Here is a 6,631-nt window from a genome sequence, read left to right on the forward strand (position 1 = left end):
TGATTTAAAGTCGTGGGAGTAAAAATAAGGACAGGATTCAAGGTTCAAACATTAGTAAAGCTAAGAGAAAATGAAGAGAAGGATAGAATAGAGAGAATTGGTTAGGAAAAGCAAACATGGAGGATTCTCTGAGCAGGGAAAAAATGAGAGAGACCCCAGGAGTCCTAAAAAAACAGCCTCAGCTACAGAACCGCTGGACCAGAGTCAGAACCATCAAATCACTGGCAGGACATCACCGGCCTCCAGGGTTCCTTCATTGGAGGTTAACATTGCAATGACCCTGCTATCCTCCACATAGTCACTCCCAATGTCATGTCCCACAAAGAGCTTAACATTCTTAAACATAACTCCCTTTCAAGCTTTTTTTTTTTAACACCAGGAAGACAACTTCTGTGGGTACTTTTTGAGTGAATTCTGTCATACAAGTCTCTTTTATGTTTGGACAGCTGGAAGTGTGGAGGTGAGATGGGACAACAGCAGTGACTTCAATGAGTGAAGGTAAACATACTCCTGAACTCTTTCCATATTTCTAGCATGCTTGAATTTGAAATACACATAAACAATATTTCTGTGAATATAACATTAGATGCGTTTGTTGGAATCCAAAAGAGAAATATGATAAAAGTTGGGGTGTGCTGCGTATTGACGAGATGCGATTCCAGACTGCTCTGAATAGGCCACACTCTGCTGCTACCTGCGCATTGTCAGCCATGTCGGCTTTATGGATGTATATTTATCTTTAATACGCAGCCTCTACTTCTCCCTACAGAGTGGACGCTGCGACATTGGACACACACTCTGAGACACACACAGGGAATGCACCGGAGGGGATTTGGACATCCTGTCCACCGCTCGCTGTTCAACACGGGAACAGGATGGGAAAAAAAACGACGTGGCCTGAGCACAATATGCACAAAGACATGCACGCACAGAGCTTGGCGTTGACTAAGGTGTGCTATAAGAGCAGTAGGATCCATCTGTTCACCCTGCACCATACAGTCTGACTTACTCTTCCTGTAAAAAGCCACACACTGGAATCAATTCAGCTGCTATAGGAGGATGAAGGTTGAAAGATAGGATCTACATGCTTGTGTTGAGTGTATTTATGTGTGTGTGTGTGTTCAGGGGGGGGCTGGAAGCAATTTCGTTCTGCTCTGTTTGGCAGTGCATCAGTGAACATTTTTCTGTTTCTCCATCTCCACCACTCTCCAGCTCTCTCTCTCTTCAACGCTCACCCATGTCTGCCCAACCTGTGAGTCCCATCACACACACACTCTCTCCCCCTTTTGTGCCAGGTCCTTCTCGTACAAAGTCCCAGTCTTCCATTGCTAAGAGTTGGGATTTGGGATATTGGGCGTAGTTTAGATTGGATGGTTTTTGGATGATAATTGATGGGGGACAGCGGGACGCTGCAGACAGCAGGGACTAAAATCAATTTACTCCTGATTCAATGAGTGAAACTGATTTTATTTCCCCCACTACAGACAGCATTTGGCCTTAATTATTTCATAATATATTTGACATAATCCCATTTAGGAGGAGGCTGGGTATTCAGCCCTCCACTGGCTGTTTGTTAGCTGTTTGTACACTAGACAGAGAAATATGAAAATGGATTAGTGACACATAGCAGTGATTACATAAATGTATTTCGAACCAATTCTGTTATGGCATTTAGAGACAGAGGGAAATCAGTTGGTGCAAAGGCAGTGTGAAAATTGATGTTTATGTGTTAGGGTGTCTTGTGGGAAGGGGAAAGGAAGAATATAATGGAAATTGAGATTCGGTGTATTAAAACTATAGAGGGCAAGTGAAAAAGGGGGGACTTTTATGTGGTCAGGGTGTGTGTGTGACGAGGGATGATACAGCAGCAGATGCTACTGTCTGGAGCATATATCGCAATATAACAGTAAGAGGATTATCCACCCACTGTGCACGCACACACACACACACACACAGGTCTGACCAAAGGCAATGCACACCCAAATAGCCCCATCACATAAGCTATAACCACCACCCAGCCCAAAGAGAGACATGATGTTCACACACATTAGCTGTGCTGTGAAATGGAGCATATTGACTTCCAGTGACAGCAGACGCTCCTTAAATCCCCCCGTTCAGAGCCGCATCAGTAACAGCAGGCTGAGGCCGGACAGAAAGACAGACGGAGACAGACAGACAGACAGACAGACAGACAGACAGACAGACAGACAGACACCGGGCTCATTAAAATCTCGTCTGCAGTACGCGCACTACTACTACTACTACTGCAGGTTTCCATGAATCGTTGTGGTACCTGGACCGTGGTCGTGCCTCCTGCTGTGAGCCGACTGACAGCCACTGCTACTTCCATTATTATTATTAATCACATTACTATCCCTATTTTCATAACTATAATTCTACTGTAATAATTGCTGCTGTTATTATAAGTAGTCTTATTATATGAATCATTTATGTCATATACATTGAATGTGTTGTATCTCTGTTATGCTGTTCATTCTGTACACATGACATCTATTGCATTCTGTCCATCCTGGGAGAAGGATCCCTCCTCTGTCGTTCTCCCAGAGGTTTCTTCCTTTTTTCTCCCTGTTAAAGGGTTTTTAGGGGAGTTTTTCCTGTGCCGATGTGAGGGAAGGACAGAGGATGTGAGGGTGTAAGGACAGAGGATGTGAGGGTGTAAGGACAGAGGATGTGAGGGTGTAAGGACAGAGGATGTGAGGGGTAAGGACAGAGGATGTGAGGGAAGGACAGAGGATGTGAGGGTGTAAGGACAGAGGATGTGAGGGTGTAAGGACAGAGGATGTGAGGGTGTAAGGACAGAGGATGTGAGGGAAGGACAGAGGATGTGAGGGTGTAAGGACAGAGGATGTGAGGGTGTAAGGACAGAGGATGTGAGGGTGTAAGGACAGAGGATGTGAGGGAAGGACAGAGGATGTGAGGGTGTAAGGACAGAGGATGTGAGGGTGTAAGGACAGAGGATGTGAGGGTGTAAGGACAGAGGATGTGAGGGAAGGACAGAGGATGTGAGGGTGTAAGGACAGAGGATGTGAGGGTGTAAGGACAGAGGATGTGAGGGTGTAAGGACAGAGGATGTGAGGGTGTAAGGACAGAGGATGTGAGGGTGTAAGGACAGAGGATGTGAGGGTGTAAGGACAGAGGGTGTAAGGACAGGTGTAAGGACAGAGGATGTGAGGGTGTAAGGACAGAGGATGTGAGGGTGTAAGGACAGAGGATGTGAGGGTGTAAGGACAGAGGATGTGAGGGTGTAAGGACAGAGGATGTGAGGAAGGACATGTAAGGACAGAGGATGTGAGGGTGTAAGGACAGAGGATGAGGGTGAGGACAGAGGATGTAAGGACAGAGGATGTGAGGGTGTAAGGACAGAGGATGTGAGGGTGTAAGGACAGAGGATGTGAGGGTGTAAGGACAGAGGATGTGAGGGTGTAAGGACAGAGGATGTGAGGGTGTAAGGACAGAGGATGTGAGGGTGTAAGGACAGAGGATGTGAGGTTGTAAGGACAGAGGATGTGAGGGTGTAAGGACAGAGGATGTGAGGGTGTAAGGACAGAGGATGTGAGGGTGTAAGGACAGAGGATGTGAGGGTCTAAGGACAGAGGATGTGAGGGTGTAAGGACAGAGGATGTGAGGGTGTAAGGACAGAGGATGTGAGGGTGTAAGGACAGAGGATGTGAGGGTGTAAGGACAGAGGATGTGAGGGTGTAAGGACAGAGGATGTGAGGGTCTAAGGACAGAGGATGTGAGGGTGTAAGGACAGAGGATGTGAGGGTGTAAGGACAGAGGATGTGAGGGTGTAAGGACAGAGGATGTGAGGGTGTAAGGACAGAGGATGTGAGGGTGTAAGGACAGAGGATGTGAGGGTGTAAGGACAGAGGATGTGAGGGTGTAAGGACAGAGGATGTGAGGGTGTAAGGACAGAGGATGTGAGGGTGTAAGGACAGAGGATGTGAGGGTGTAAGGACAGAGGATGTGAGGGTGTAAGGACAGAGGATGTGAGGGTGTAAGGACAGAGATGTGGATGTGAGGGTGTAAGGACAGAGGATGTGAGGGTGTAAGGACAGAGGATGTGAGGGTGTAAGGACAGAGGATGTGAGGGTGTAAGGACAGAGGATGTGAGGGTGTAAGGACAGAGGATGTGAGGGTGTAAGGACAGAGGATGTGAGGGTGTAAGGACAGAGGATGTGAGGGGAAGGACAGAGGATGTGAGGGTGTAAGGACAGAGGATGTGAGGGTAAGGACAGAGGATGTGAGGGTGGAAGGACAGAGGATGTGAGGGTGTAAGGACAGAGGATGTGAGGGTCTAAGGACAGAGGATGTGAGGGTCTAAGGACAGAGGATGTGAGGGTGTAAGGACAGAGGATGTGAGGTGTAAGGACCACATCACTGTTCAGTGACCTTCCCATAAGCTTCTTATGCAACGGGAACTGCTCCAGTAAATAGGACGGACCTTAGATACGACAACGGGGATAACGTTATGCTAGCAAGATTGAAAGTCAATAACACTGAGCTGCAGTGAAGACACACAAAAAGAGAATTTAATACTTAAAGGACTTCAGCTTTGGAAGATCCCCTTTCATCTGATTAACTCAGACTGCTGAAGCCTATTTGATTCAGTTAAAGTTTATAATGTATTTTTAGGCTCCCTGTTGGCCGGATCTTTAGGGCACATAGCTCCATGTTTCCTCACTCCCTCTAAATGCTAAATGGACTTGAACTTCTCTAGTCTTCCGACCACTCAAAGCTCTTTAACACTACATGTCATCATTCACCCATTCACACCCATTCATACACTGATGACGGGGGCTACCATGCAAGCTGCCACCTGCACATCAGGACCCTAACCAACCATTCATACCCATTCATACACTGCAGGAACGCCTGCAGGAGCAATTTGGGGTTAAACGTCTTACCCAAGGACACATGGACATGGACTAGTTGAGCCAGGGATTGAACCGCCGATCAAACCACAGAGGCAAAATAAATTTAACTAAACTTAAAAAAGGTTTGTAGTGTATTATTGCACAGAACAAGAACTGTGGATTTTGTCCCCCATGTCTTATTTTGGAGGCTCATAAAGGCCAGTAGGAATGATTAATCCGTTTAGGTAAGGTTTGGGTTGTGCAACTAAAAGACTTGGTTAGGGTTATGAAATGATCGTCAGTACTAAGGGGGTGTTGATTACAGGTCTATGACAGAAAACTCTGCTCTTCTGCCTGATGTCTTTAACACTCGACCTCTACACCCTTTACTGTCCAGATCTCTGCATAGAGGATGCACTAATTCCTAAAATGGCACTGAACATCTGCATTGGATGTAAATCGTGAGGTGTAAAATTGTCCACTATGGATGGAATGCCTAGAAACAGCGGGCTGGTTGTTTCCTCTGCTGGGGCATCTTTTTACATAGATACTTGCTGAATGATCTATGGATGTGTGGGTGTGCCTCTAGATGATCTGATATCAGCCGTGATGAAGCATTGAGCTCTCTATGAGCTGCTGTGCAGGAAGTGGAAAATGCACGTAGCTGTGATGCATCCTGGGAGAAACTGCTCTGATTATTAGATGTGATGATTAAGACCTGACATCTCTTAATATACAATATCTTTATATTCTTACCTCCGGATCAGAAAAGGGCCGTCCATCTTTGAAGTAAATAGGTTCACTCGATAGACCGGTCACTCTTGGAGGACACAAAGCTGGGTCCAGGTCCAGAGAGTCTGGTCTATCATGTTGGATCCTGATTAAATAAAAACACAAATAATAATTATAAATTCACCAAATTCTGCTGAAACTATGTTGACTTTTGAATGTTTTAATACTGATTAAAAAAACAGATAAATTATTACTTTTGATCATCAGACTGGTGTCCACCTTTGAACTTAACAGGACAATCCATGGACCTGTCACTCTTCATGGAGACACAGCTTGATGTAGAATCAGGTCCAGGCCCAGCAGAGTCTGGTCTGTTCAACACACACACACACACACACACACACACACACACACACACACACACACACACACCTACACACACACACACACACACACACACACACACACACACACACACACACACACACACACACACACACACACACACACACATATATATATATATACACACATATATATATATATACACACACACACATATATATATATACACACATATATATATATATATATACACACACACATATATATATATATACACACATATATATATATATATATATATATATACTGTATAATATATAGATTAATATTGAAGACATCCAAACTATGAAGGAACACATATGGAATTATGTGGTAAACACACAAATGTTCAACAAACCAGAATGTGTTTTATATTTTAGATTATTAAAAATAGTTTACAATGGTAGCAAAAATAAAAATAAAGAAAAACCATTTCGAATGAGAAGAGAGTGTGTCCAAACTTTTGACTGGTACTGTATATACTTGTGTTTTTTATAAAATGAAATGTATTTTCTTTTTACTCTCAAATGTTTAATGTCAAAAGCCCACAAATCAACAAAACTGCCACTTGGCATGTCTGCAAAAACCGTATCTTAAATATATTTGCTATCCTTAATATCAAATGTGCGATGAGGTTA

Source organism: Anoplopoma fimbria, chromosome 10 (genome assembly GCF_027596085.1).
Source record: "Anoplopoma fimbria isolate UVic2021 breed Golden Eagle Sablefish chromosome 10, Afim_UVic_2022, whole genome shotgun sequence".
Lineage (NCBI taxonomy): Eukaryota > Metazoa > Chordata > Actinopteri > Perciformes > Anoplopomatidae > Anoplopoma > Anoplopoma fimbria.